This window comes from Nannospalax galili, unplaced genomic scaffold (genome assembly GCF_000622305.1).
Source record: "Nannospalax galili isolate Female #2095 unplaced genomic scaffold, S.galili_v1.0 scaffold31, whole genome shotgun sequence".
Taxonomy (NCBI): domain Eukaryota; kingdom Metazoa; phylum Chordata; class Mammalia; order Rodentia; family Spalacidae; genus Nannospalax; species Nannospalax galili.
The window spans coordinates 170235-184632 of NW_008332149.1; the positions used below are offsets into that span (position 1 = coordinate 170235).

The window sequence follows — 14398 nt, forward strand, 5'->3', positions numbered from 1 at the left end:
GGCTCCTTGAACCAACCAAAATGTATCTTCGGTATCTTCCCCCTCCTTTTGTCTAAAACCTATAAAAGGCTCCACTCTCCCTTACTCTGGGCTCTCAGCACGGATCCGTTGAGTTGGTGAGGTCTGAGAGCCCGAGCTTAAGCCCGAATAAACCATAAACCTTTGCTTTTGCATTTTGGTGTGTTGGGTCCTCGGTGGTCTTTTTGGGGTCCAGTGGATGAGGTACAACACCCAGTCCCTAGTGCCCGTTCTGAATGTGGTGATTTCCACAATACTCCCAGTAACACCAAAAATATCACTAAGTATACAAATGTCATGTGTAAACAGGAGTGTGTTTGTGTATATATGTGTACATGTCTGTGTGTGGTGGGGGGCCCCCTGCAGAGTCCAGGTCTGGGTTGCCTTCATGAGCAGGAGAGTGTGGGGGAGGGTTATAGTAACCAACCAATGTGAGCAGGACTTCTCAATGTGGGCTTCAATGCAGATCTGACCCAGGCCCTTTATAGGCAGGGACACTATGGACTTGTGGACTGCAATTAATGGACCATTGGAAATGCACGTGGCCGTGCTCTGGAGAGGGACTTCTCCAGGTGTCTGAATGCGTCGTTCTTGTATTTTCAGCTCTCATCTGTGGGCAGGGTATCGGTGATTTTCCTTAGCCATCATTGTGGATGCATCCCCGTAACTCAGAGCTCACAAGCATCATTTTCAGAAAGAACATACAGCTTCTCCTTGCATTTCTGGAGTAGTCATCAAAGGAGGAGGCGCAGTCTTTGTGGGAGAGGGAAAGATCTGCTTGCACCCCTGGCCTTGCTGGAGGCTGACACCTCTGCACCTGAAGTTGAGGGTGAGGCATTAGAGTGCAGCCTGGGGAGTTACCTAAGAACACTTTGTGTTTCCTTTGATTCTCAGCAATGATTTCCACTTAGCATTTTAATCATTTGGCAGAAACACAAAGGTGACCCGAGAATTCCATCACTTGGAATAAGAGGCCCAGCTGTCCACACTGACTGTGGCAGCCTGGCTTCTCTGGGTCAGCTGAGGCCGGGCACCTACTCTGTGGAGCCCATGCTCTGCTTCAGGATGCCTGAGAACATCTTTTATTAATGGCGGTGCTGGGGATCAAACCCAGGGCCTTGCACATGCTGAGCAAATGCTCTACCACTGCGCCCAGCCCCAGCCCAGCATCCGGAGGGCAGGAAGTGCTGTGATTCTCCCCTTTGGGAATAGAATGTTAGCGATGCAGCTGGGATTCTCTGTGTGTTGTCCAGAGGGCGGGAGTGCAGGTTAAAGAAAATTCCACAAATAATTCTAGAGAGCCACCCGGAGACTTACCCTGCCCCATCTGGAAGTTCCATCCCGGGGCCGGGCAGGGGTGGGGTGGGGGAGTCCATGTGGGGAACCAAGAGGGGAGGGGCAGGAGGAGGGAACACATGGCTGACACTTTGTGGCCACTCCTCAGGAGAGCAATCAGCTTTCCTAGCTCCCGACAAGGGCAAGGTTGAATGCTGGGATCCCGCACTCGCTCAAAGACCCACAGAGAAGCCAGTGAGATTGTGTCTGAGCCAGAAGCACTTGGGTCTCTTTGGCCAGTGGAGAATGACTGAGTCCTATGCCATGCATTGAGAGCTCACTGAAGGTCTGTGCTGCTCTGCCACTGGAGCAGGGGTGGACCCGTCTCTAGGCAGCATTTGCTCTGCATCAGGGGTAGCTTTGATGTGCTTCCTGTGTTCCCAGAAAACTCCCAAGACTCACGAGGTCTGCAGACACACACCACTGTTTTCCTGTGGTGGGCAGAGGAAGCTGAGCTAAACACTTCTCACCATGTATGATCAAGGGGGAGAGTTGGGATTGGAACCCCGGTGAGCCCTACATGCCCATGAACATAGTTTGTGACCTTTTATTTTTACTTTTTATTATTTAAAAAAATTATTTGTTTTTATTTTATGTGTATGAGTGTATTGCCTGCATGTGTAAGTACCCCTGTTTCATGTAAGGCCCATGGAGGTCAGAAGAGGGCGTCAGATCCCCTGGGAATGGAGCTATGGATGATTGTTAGTTGCCACGTTGGGTGCTGGGAACTGAACTCAGGTCTTCTGCAAGAGCAGCCAGTGCTCTTAACCACTGAGTCATCTTTCCAGCCCTGGAGTTTGTGACATTTTAACCTTGCAGACACTGCACACCCCATCCAGGATGCCCCCCTAGCATCAGGCAATGGCCATAATTATGAACATCTTTACCCAGAATGCCCGGAAAGACCTGCCTCACCTTGGCTCTGAAGCAGACAATTTCTCAGGGTGCTTACAGCACACCTTCTGGTGGGTGCTCTGCTTCCATCTGGAGAGAGGACCAGGAGTGCAGAATCTCTGCAGGCCATGGTGCTGTGCTTCTTTGGGTAGATGGAGTCCTTTGCAAACAGTCTTCTTCAGCCTTAACACTGGACCTCTGCCCACCAGGGCTGTCAACATCCCAGTACCCTGGCCTCAGCCAGTTGGCATGCTGGGGCCAACTGTACTTCCAGGCCCAACAGTACTGCCAGCAGGAACGGTTTTATGACCCTGATTATTGTTTTTCAGATCCAACCTCATTGCTCAGCACTTAAGCGATTGAAATGCAGCCCTCAGCAGGACCCATGGGTCGTTGGGCCTTCCTGCAGCCTGAAGATCTGTGCTGCCCTGCCACTGAGCAGGGGTGGACTGTAGGGTTACCTAAGATTTGCTCTTGATGATTGCCTGTGTCCTGTCCCTTTTGAGATGTAAACTGAGGCTACAGAGATCCCCTTGAGCTGGATCTTGTTGATGCCACTGCTGTCTGTGACTGTACACTTTTTTGACTTCCCACGAATGTATACCTATCCAAATATATCACCCTGAAGTCTTTGCTAGAAGATAGTATTTTAAAGGTAAAATCAGGACCATCATAAGATATGAAATGAATACATACCAAGTTACTTAACTCATCATTTAATGAAGAAATAGATAAGATGCTGCAACTTGTTCGAAGGAAAATCCAAACACACACACACACACACACACACACACACACACACGGGCAGGCACACACGCATACATGGGTATGGGCCATCTGGAACACTGAAATGAATTTAGGTATAGATGCCTGCAAACAGGGCCATCAAAATGAACCTAGAAGTAGAGATGAAGCTGGTTTGTGTCCACAGGGCAACCTGCTTCACCTAACCAAGTTCATTTGCAATTTTGTGGATGAGAATCCTGTGTATGGCTACGTTTTCATGATTATAGAACCAGCACAGACCAGGGAAGGAACAGGTTCCTAGAGACTGGCTAAGCTTGTAGGGTACACTGGGCAGGGAACAGGGGATTTCTGCTATTTCCTATTAGTTGCTGTTTTTCTCTTGATTCACTTCCAAGGACTTGGGCACATTTGTGCAGGTGAACCATCTGTCATGCTACTGAGTCTGGGGTGGGTGTTTAAGCCACTTTGATCCTGAGGTGAAGCTCTGGGCAGACAGGTGGCCCAGCCCAGGTTAGGAGAAAACCAGGGTTCTGGCTCAGACTCTGCTTTTGAGCTCCTTTCTGAGTACCCCAGAATCAGAGCAGGGGGAACAAGCTGTGTGTGTGTGTGTGTGTGTGGTCTGCAGACTGGTGGCCTGCCTCAGATAAGAGGGCCTTAGCTTTGATCTCATTAAAATTACTTCCTCATATTAGTCACTGGTGAGTTACACATACAATAATCCTCTTCAGTTAATCATCAGTGTAGGCCAAATTGTATCCTCCAAAAGATAAGATGGGGTCCTGATCCCTAGTGCCTCAGAGGATGGCCTTATTTAAAATAAATGGGTTGTGGATGCAATCAGTCAAATTTAGATGAGATCATGCTGGAGGAGGGTGGTGTCCTATGAGAAGAGAGACAGGGAGGGGGAGGGCCATAAGTCAACAGATTAAAGAGTGAGGGGCCTCAGCTGCCAGCCAAGGGACACCTGGGCGGCTGTCAATCCCCAGGGGCTGGAATAAGCTATGAGGGACCCTTCCCTAGAGCCTTCAGAGGAAAGGAGCTGAGACCTGCTCACACCATGGATTTGGACTTCTAGCCTCCAGAACTGTTGGGTAAGAGATTTCAGTTGTTTTAAGCTACCTGGTTGGTGGCCCTTTGTTGTCACAGAGGCCCAAAGTTACCATGGACACATTGGTTTCTCTCGAAAGAAGCACTGTGCTTGCTCTGTGGCCTTGAGGACCTCACTCTTGTCATGTGGGACTCTCAGTAAGCTGCTTTTCTTTCTAAAAATGGAGGATGGCCTTTTGTGCTGGAAGTTGCAAGAAAAAGGTTTTGGCATATGTGGTGGACACTGAGGCATCCTCTGAGAACATGGGGAAGGGGGACAGGCTAGCTTACTGAGAGCTGTGGTCAAACCAACACAGCATGGATCGGAAAGTGATGTGAATATGATGTGTAATCCCTAACCAAGCCAGGGATCCAAGAATCTTGTTTTCAGCAAGACAAGGACTCAACAGACATAGGATAGATGGAAGAAAGGTCTTGGGGGCAGGTGTGGACAGCACCTCTCAGAGTAGGCAGGACACCAAGCTACAGACTCAGTGTCCTTCCTATGCTGAGGGTGGAGCTGGGTCTCCCCGAGGCAGGCTGGAGGCAGACAGCATGGGAGGATTTGGGATCCATTGTGGAATTCTACAGGGAGCCTCATAGCCAGGACATGTGGGAGATACTGGTGCTGATTCTGAGGTGCCTCAATGGTGAGGTGGGGCCATCAGCATCCCATACTGTTCTAAGTCTTCTGATTCCCTGAGTTCTAAATCTGTAGATGTGTCTCACCAGTCAGCTCTGTCAGTGTGGAAGAAAAGAGCATGCTGATTCACTTACTTCCTACCCTGATCTCCCAGGTCCCCCATGGCTCACCAGCCACATGCCTCCTGGATATGGGCCAGCTTCCCAGGTGGCCTGAACAGACACATTTGGGGACACTCAGGCTTGGGGACATGAATTCAAATGACATCTTCCCTGTGTCTGTGTCCATTCACACACTGTATTTGATGAAGTCCCACCCAGACTGGCTCTTCTGAGTTCATAGATAGTCCATCCCTAAACTCCAACCCAGGTGCCACACTGCACACGTTACATACTGGGTCTTATCTTAATTCCAATAACCCTGTATTCTGGGGTACATGCCTCTCTTTCTCAGTACCTTGATGACATCAAGGCTGAGACAGCTCCATCCTGGCTCAGGGCCATCACTCAGAAGGTCAGCATCAGGGACAGAATCAGAACCCAGTTCTGTATGACTCAAAAGTTGGACTTCTTCCATATCACCTTGTTGAAAACCACCAGTATGACCAAGAAGATTGAAACCCACCAGGACCCCAAGAGAGGGGTCTTCATACCCAGCTGCCCTCTGATCTTCTAGGCTGTGCTCTGTGCTGCTTTTCTGGTTAGAGTAAATCTGCTAGTCCTATTTCCAACCTTGCCCAAGCAGACCCAGGTAGAAAACATCACCATGGCAACCCTTGCTACATCGCTTCAGGAAAAAATGATACCTTGGTTCCCAACACTTAGTGCTCTGTGGGTCTGAGGGACGGGTTTAATTGGCACTGTTCCTAGTTGGCTCAGTGGATACCCTTCTCAGCTTTGTGTCCCCGAAGTGGTATCCAGGATACCAGGAAACATGATGTGTTTGCTCCTGGAGAAGGGGGGCAGCTGGCTGTGTCCTTGGCACGGGCTCCCTTGTCTGATCACGGGGGTTGGTAGGAGTGGAATTCTGGCCATAAGAGCACCTCGGCTGAGGTCCACCTGCGCCTTCAGGTCATCTGTGTCCCCAAGAGAGGGTCAATTGGGCTATGTGCCACCTGTATCCTGTACTGTCCACAAGAGGCCAGAGAACATAGGGTGGTTTCAGGTTTTTGGATTGCTGGGGCAAGCATGGTCACCCATCTCCTCCTTTCTTGCTGAAGGTATCATAGGTATATACTCTCCTTCCCAGGCTACCTTGCAACTCCAGGTGGTCCCATGATTGTGTTGGCCTGTAAGATATCTATGAGGGATATCCCGTGGAGTCTTCTGGGGTAAATTATCCCTTTCCTAGTTAAGGGAAAGTGACACAGGAAGAGTCCCTCTGTGCCTCAGTCATATGCTTCTTAGAGCATCTTATGACCAGAAACATAAATGATGCTGAACAGGAAGGCTGGCGTGGTGGAGCTGCCCAAACCACAGTACCTGTGCACCTCTACTCACCTTGCTGTGTGAACTCTGGGGCTCCTGCTACCTGAGCCCTTGTTGCATAGGGTGTGATACAGAGTAGTGGCTTGGTTTACCTGGGTGCTTGTGGGAACTGCAGACTCATACCTCCCGCTGGCAGTTATACTCACTAGACCCCCTGGATGTTGTATGGAAAAGAAATGCTGACCATCGAGATAGATTGAAACACAGATAGAGAGAGACAGAGAGAAACACAGAGAGACAGAGACCCAGAAACAGGGAGAGAGGAGGAGGAGGAAGGGAGGGAGGGAGGGAGAGAGAGAGAGAGAGAGAGAGAGAGAGAGAGAATTGGCTGGGGGTCCTGGCAGGTTCCCAGTCAATCTTCAGGGTGCAGAAAACATAGACATTTGGCTCTTGCCTCTTGGGTAGATCATCCCTCATCTTCTCTGAAGACTGGCCTTGAAGTTTAGGAAGATCAAAAATTTGCCTTGAAAAATAAAATCTGGGCCTGAGGCTCTTTATTTCAAAAAGCTTGTTCCCGTCCCAGACAAGCTGTATAATCAGAAAAGAAAGACTGTTTCAGCTTAAAGGAATCATTAGGAGAAAATGAAAAGGGTGTTCCAGTTTATGGAAGGAGATTTGGTTCCTCAACGTGAACAAAAAGTCATTTAAGGGGAAATGGCTTATTTCCATGACACCAACATTTTAACCAGCTTTTTGTCTTTTTCCCTCCCTCCCTCCCTCAAAATAGATACGCATGCAAAATGGTTTGGGAGTGGGGAGCTTCAATGTTGCAGGGCATCAGGCACATCACTGTAGGAGGACACCTGGTGTCCATCCCCCCCCCCAAATCTGGACATAGGCTGAGCCCAAGGGGGACAAATGGCTTTCTTGAGGTCTCTCTGATACTAAGTGGTGGGTTCAGGACTAGAACTCTAGTCTCGATTCCTTTCTCTATCTGTTAGCCTGCTCCCCAAGACTGAGCTATGTCAGAGGAACCTTGGGGTGATCTAGACTTCTTACTTTGTCAAGAAGGGACCAGTGAGGGGAATCGCAAAGTTCTCAGTCTGGCCTCCGTGTAGCTGTCATTGCCCTCTCTGAGTCGGCTTTCTCGTCCGATAGAGATGGGAATAATGGAGGCACATGGCAGGTGTCTTCCTCCTTCCCCACACCAGTCTTCCAGAAAGCAGCTTTTGTCTGCAGACTGGAATGCTGGGCCTTCCCTGGAGAGTGAGGAGAAGGTCCAGCAATACAGGGACAGGACCCAGGGAAGGGGGCTGATCGTTACCTACAGGGGAGCACTCGGGTAGGCAAGAGGGTGCAAGCAGAGATTGGGAGGGTGCAGCAGAAGTGAGGACTCGGGGAGGGAAGGTGGAAGGTAGAAAAAGTCAATGTTCTGTTGGCGGTGAGAAGTGAGAATAGAGAAGGTTCAAAAGACCTTGGGTGCTGTGTGATTTCACTTCCCCTTGAGGCAGGACATTCAGTGGGGATCTTTGCTCCTTCCCTGGGCTCATTGGAATCTCAGACCTTCTAGCTTTAGAGCTGTTCAAACCCCGATGACACTTGGGACTCTTAATGGTGTGGAGGTGGGGCTCCATGTGGCCTCTTTGAGAGGTATGAGAATTCAAGTATTTTTTCTGTGTGGCCATGACCAGAGGCAACAGAACCTCTGGTCCAGCTGGACCCACCCCCACGAAGGAAACTGGCATGGAGCCCAGAGAAGCCACAGATGCTTCTGGAATCTTCTGAACAATCGTTTGGCTCCTGACTATCTGCCTAAATGATCTTGAGGATCAAATGGTTTACTGCATGGTCCTTACTGCCCTTAAGCCTGATGGCTCTGGGAAGTTGATTTACAGTCTCCAAGCTTCAATTTCTTTATCTAAACACACACATGATAACGCCAACTTCATATTGTTATTTGGGGGATTTAATAAAGAAGAATGCCAAACACCTGGGCATACCTGCGAGGGATTAGACTAGATTAGGTTGATTGAGGTGGGAAAACCCACTTTAATTATGGGCAGCACCATCACGTGGGCTGGGGTCCAGGACTGCATACAAAGGAGGTGAGCTGAGCACTGACATCTGTTCTGTTTCCAGACTGCAGATACAATGTGACCAACTGCCTCTTCCTCCTGCTGCTGAGCGTCCTCCACCATGATGTCCTGCACCCTCAAATTGTGAGCCAAAATAAGCCCTTCCTCCCTCAGGGGAGGAATGTTACCGCAGCAACTGGAAAAGTAACCAATACAGGTAATGATGGTAACAGTGATAGTATTAATGCTTGCTTCTCTTGCTGGATTTTTCTTTAGAGTTTCTCCTGGACCTCATCCCTTCTACTGGCTCTTTTTCCTCCTGCTCTTAGCCTTGGGCTTCACCCACTTAATCTTGTATATGTCAGATGCCAACCTAGGGCACTTACCACTTCGTGAGGAGCAAGTAGGGCTTGGGGCAGAGGGGAGAAGCCCCTTTCACTTGCTTCTGGTGCTGTTGAGATCTCCCCCCGTGGCTTATTTCTCTGCTTTCTCAGCCATTCTGACCAAGGTTTGTAAGAACAACCTCATGCCTCTTGAGGTGGGATACGGGAGACACCTGCAGTGCAGGGCTCGTGCACTGCCTCAGCGTCTCTGAGTCTCCTTCCGGGAGACTGACTCCTCAGTTCGTTCTTCCCAACCATAGGGCAGCTGTGTCCTCTGGAGTCCCCGTCGTCTGGAAATGCTACCAGCTCAGAGCGTCACATTTCCCTACTGTGGGTCACATTCTCAGCTGAACTTTGTCAGCATTTGTGTGAGTTGTAGCTAACTTGTTCTTCCTTCTGTATTCAAGAGCATTAATAGTTAGCAGGACTGAGGGTTCCTCTGTTATCTCACACCAGGCACACCCCTTCCGCTTGTAGGGAAGGAGACAGGGGTCATCAGTTAAGTAGGTAGCTCATGAGCCACAGCTGGGGTGGAGGCAGACAAGCGCTGCATAGCAAGACCTAGCGCTGCTGCCTGGATTGCTCAGCCCGGCAAATTTGTCTCAGGATAGCCTTGATGCTTGTGCTAGCTCAAGCCTGTGAGATGTCCACTTCACTGCAGCCAGCATGTCTTATTTTGCACAGAGCCAGGTTTAAGCAGAAAATGATGCACGGTAAGAACAGAGATCCAGGAAAAACCAGGGAGTGGGAGGGGCTGAAGCCCTCTGTCTCCACATGTGAGGGTCGGGCAGGGAGGGAACGCCTCCCACAAGAGCGCCAAGGGTGCCCTGTGCTTGCTTTTCATCCCCCTATGAGTCCAGCTGTCAGTAGGCTTGCTGTTGAGCTGTTTGTGGGATGAAACTCTACTCTTGAGGTATGGAGAGCTGTATAGTGTCTCCCCCAAGTCCATGCTCACTGGGAGCCTGTGGCTGAGACTTTATTTGGAAATACAGCCTTTGCAAATGTAATCAAGTTATGAGGTCAAACTGGGTTAGTATACACTAAATCTGTCCTTGTAAGAAAGAAATGTGGATTTTCCCAAGTGGCCGATCCCGGTCTCCAGAAGTTCAACAGAGACCTCAGGGTTGTAAGTTATCACCTGAATCATAGTGCTCGACTGTTGTAGGCCGTGTCCCCTAGATAAACTGAGCAGGACACTCCAAGGGCTTAGATAACACATCCTTGAGAGCCAAGGGCCCAGGCTAGACCTCTAATCTATCCATGTATATCAACATATATATCTACACAAACCCATGCATGCCCTGTTTACAAGCACACACATTACATGTACCTGATAGGAATGAAATTTCAAACACTCGAGGTTGTCTGTTTGAAAAGTTCTTTTACCTGCTCTCCCCCTTTTAAAATCAGTATCTGAGGCTCTTGGACTCCCTACCCCCACCCATTGGTAACCTCTGCCCCTTGGTGGTATCAGTCCCTTCCTTGCTGTGCTGGACAGCTTCAGTTGTCAACTTGACACACCTGGGTAGAGGGAACCTCAACAGAGGAATTTCCTCCATTGGATTGGCCTGTGGGGAATTGAGTGACATGAGAGGGCCCAGCCCACTGTGGGTGATGACACTCCTGGGCAGGTGGCCTTTAGTTGTATAAGAAAGCAGGCTGAGCACAGGCCAGAGGAGAAAGCCAGTAAACAGCAATCGTCCATGATCTGTGTTCTGGGTTCCTGCCCTGAGTTCCTACCTTGACTTCCCTTAGTGATGAACTGTGACCTGGGAGATAGAAGGTAAAATAAATCCTTTCCTCCCCAACTTAGTTCTGGTCAGTGTTTTGATCACAGAAATAGAAAGTAACTAGGATATATACTTGCTTTCAAGACCCTCGATGCCCAGGTGCCTCATTTATTCATATTCTCTATTCGGGTTGCCTGTGGTCAAGCGGGACACACATGGCTGGACACAGAAACCTGGGCCAGGACCGCAGGCAAATCTAAGATGGCCAAATTCTCTGTCTGAGAGCAGCTGTGTTGTGAAGAGAAAAGAAGTTTCAGCTCTCTGCCCTGCTGTGGAGGCTGCCCAGGATCCTTCTCTATAAACGTGGAAGGCCTGTGATAATTGAACATTCAGCTAATTAAAATGAATGTCAGGAAATGACATTGTGAATTGTTGGGGGAGCATTTTGTTAGTGGCTGGTTGGAGCAGCTTGCTGGATCTTTGTTTTTCCTCCAGCTTTTACGGCAACAGGGAAATTAAAAGCACATGGCAGCTCTTAGGCTTGTTTTGAAGTTTCAAATCAAGAATCCCTACTGGGAGGTCTGAGGGGCTCGACCTGGAATGTCCTTTGGTCTTCTCACTCTGTGATTCCTGGGGAGGCAATGACACAAGGCTGTTTTGAAGAAGCATGCAGAAATGAGCCCAGCATCTCCATTCCATGAAGGTACCAGAGCCCCTTCCTCCCTGTCCCCCACCTTGTCATTGGCACGGAAGGGCTGTGGGCCTTTGGAATGTTTCAGGCCCTAGAAAAGCTAAGCGGCATCATGAGGCAGCTGGAGAGAGACACTCCAGGATTCGTATTGTGCAGCCAGTGCCTTGAGTTCAGAAGGTGCTGCAGGACAAACTAAGGCCCTGCCAGGAAGCACAGCTTGGAAGCAAGCCTGAGAGGTGGCAAAGGTGCGGGGAAGGGCCCGGATTTGTCCCCATAAACCTGTATGCACTCAGTCATGGGCAAAGCCATAGATCATGTAGTAGTCAGTCTGCCTTTTCCAAGGGCTTCACATACTCAGTGTTTGATGGAGGCCCCAGGGCGGCAGCTGTGTGTGTGTGGGGGTGGGGGGTGCCAAGCTCTTCAGGGGCTTCTCCAGAACACAGCCCCAGAAAGCTGGACCGTCCTCATGTGGTGTTGATGCATGGCATGGAGGGAAGATCCAGGGGTGCGTGTGACATCTGCTTCACCAGGGCTTCTGGAGGGGAGTGGAAAGTCCCTCCTTTCCGGTGATAGTAGATGGGGTCTTTGAGTGTGATGGGGAACTGGTAAGGTCAGTCTGTTCATGTGCACAGTGTCCCTCTGGGCTGCAGCAAAGCAGGTGGTTGTGAGCAGCCCATCATTTGCAGATTCCACGTTGTACAGAGGCTGTAGAAGTCAGAGGAACACTTCCCAAGAAAATGGGGTAGGAGAGGAGGAGCAGTAAGGACTGGCTTGGGGCCTCCTCCGGGGTGGCCTCCCAGCTTCCCCGCTCCTAAGCCTTGTGGTTGGCTGGGTCCTCAGTCTGCGCAGTCTCTTCTTAGATTCTTAGTCTCTTCTTAGATATTGCGATCCTGCAGTATCCCTTTGGTCGGGATACTCTAACCCCTAAAGCCATTGATATGGGTATCTAGGAACCCTTCAGTTCCCAGATCCAGCTAGGCCTTCTTTACGTGCAAGATTTGGTGCACACCATCACCAGCTGTCCCAGGAACTCTGGCTTTAGAATCCTCCCAAACTCCCCTAATACATAATACTATGCCCAGCCCTGTGCTGGCTTCTCACACCCAAGCCAGTCTAGTTTACATCCTCAGCCATTGCCTGCCGTGGCACTGTCTCCTCTACCCATGACAACCCCCTTCTCCCATCTGTTAAGAGTCCAAGGTGTCATCTGCTTTCAGTCTCTGGTTTATCCTTAATTTTTGGTTTAGCCTCTACAGCTACCGTGTATCTGAAGGGATGCCCCAGGGTACAGGTAGCTTCCCTGGCTCCTCTGGGTACCCCCATTCAACTTACCGCTGTTGTATAACAAGCTACTAAAAACTCCATGGTATAAATCAGTCACTTCTCAAGTTTACAGGGTCTGTGGACCAGGAGTCTGGACAGGATTCAGTGGGGTTGGCTGGTTCTTGCTTTCTGGTGTCTGGGAAGACCCAAAGGTTGGGCATGACCCAACAGTTACAATTTGGGGTCATCTGAAAACTCCTTTATTGATGTCTGGCACTCGAGGTTGGCTGTGGCCTATGTCTTCCCCTGGGGCTGCTGGCATGAGAACATGTATGTAGCAACTCTATGTGGCTGCTTGAGCTTCTTCACAGCATAGTGACTTGTTTCCAAGATGCCACGCCCCAATGGAGCTTAGCTATACTTTCTGACCACCCAGTTAGTCAATGTGGTTAAAGCACCAAGGGGAAGAGACAAGACATCATCAACAAATCATATGATGGAGTGTTAATGCCATGTTCCCAGGAGAATACGTGGTGGACATATGGACTGTTTTTGATAGTACTGAGGATTGAACATAGGGTCTCATGCATGCCAGGCAAGAACCCCACCACCGAGCTGCAGCCCCAATCTGCCATTTGTATGCCTCTATTCTGCTTTGTGCAGATTTAATTCACATGGACTAAAACTGGGGCACATTTGCAAATGCAGATTGTATTTAGAAGATACCCACATTAAGGTCTTGCTCTGACAATCCTAAGAGAGGTCCTAGTGAGGTCTGGGACCAGAGATCTGGGCTGGCCAGGCCAAGTGGCCACAGTCTTTGGGGTGAATCAAAGATCGATGATGATCATGATGATCCTCCTTGTCCACCTAAGTGACCATTTCCCAGGTGTGGACCTGTAGCCAGTGAAGCCCTTTAGGGAGAGATGGTAGGTGTACACAGCAAGGGGTGGTCCGTCCAAGACCAGGTTTGGTAGATGCTTGTGGATCAGTGCCCTGCCGGCCCCCACAGATAGCCTCTGTATTCTTCAGGTTCTAAAGATGAGGAAAAGATGTTTGGGAGGGAACTGAAGGTGTCTGTCATGGGAGTTCAGGTCACAAGAGAGAGATAGACATGTGTTTAGAGGACTCCAGTAAACTGTCATTACAGAGGGATACCCAAGAGCAGTGGGGGAACCTGGCAAGAAGCACTCCGTCGGGGGCCACTCTTTGGAGGATTCGGTGATGAGAGCCAGCTGAGGAAGAGGAGTACCACGACTGTCCTATGGAAGGCTGGATCATTACCTTTCCTGTTCTTCACCACTCCTTGGGGTAGTGACTTGGGTCAGCTGGCGACTTGCTTTGCCCAATGGGATGTGACAGAGATGACCCTGGCTCTGCCAGGAATTCCCTCCAGTCCTTCTGTGACCCACCATGAGGCGAGCTTACCTTGGACAGCTTCTCTAAGGGGATGAGGCCCAGGTATACAGTATAGTTTGAATGAAATGTCCCCCAAAGTGTTTGTGATTTAAAGGGCTTCTTCAGTAGCTGGTAACTATTTTTTTTTTTAGCCTTGCTATCTGCAAGGATTCAAAAAATTGGATTAAGATTCAGAGTTGTTTCTTTCCACTGAAAGCTTTAGAAAAAGGCAGAAGATCTATGCGATCTGAAGAAAAACCAGAGTATGTTGGTGACTATTTTGGGACACTGTGGGGCCTTGCTGATGGAAGCAGGTCCCTCAAGATGGACCTTTGAAGATCATAGTCCAGTCCCTGGTTCCAGCTACTCTTTGCTTCCTTTGAGGAAGGAAGTCTCTACCATGTGCTCCCACCATTATGAACTCTGCCACGTGTTTCCCACCACAGTGGGCTGTGATCCTCTGAAACAGAGAGCCAGAAGAAATCTTCTGACCCCTAGAAGAAATCTTCTTCTGACCCCTAGAAGAAATCTTCTTCTGACCCCTAGAAGAAATCTTCTGACCCCTAGAAGAAATCTTCTGACCCCTAAGTTGTTTCTGTTACATATTTTGTCCCAGCGATGAGAAAGTAACTAATATAGATATGTGTCCCCAGGACCTTCTGGCTCTGAGATCCTGATATACTTTTAAAACACCACATGCATGTGTAT

At 49.5% G+C, this 14398-nt stretch overlaps 1 non-coding gene across 1 annotated transcript; it reads right to left on the reverse strand.

Annotated features, from left to right (window-relative positions):
• Positions 1-13840: 13840 nt before the first annotated feature.
• On the reverse strand, positions 13841-13957 carry LOC115069331. Its single transcript, XR_003848603.1, has one exon. It is a non-coding gene; the product is annotated as a U5 spliceosomal RNA (small nuclear RNA).
• Positions 13958-14398: the final 441 nt, after the last annotated feature.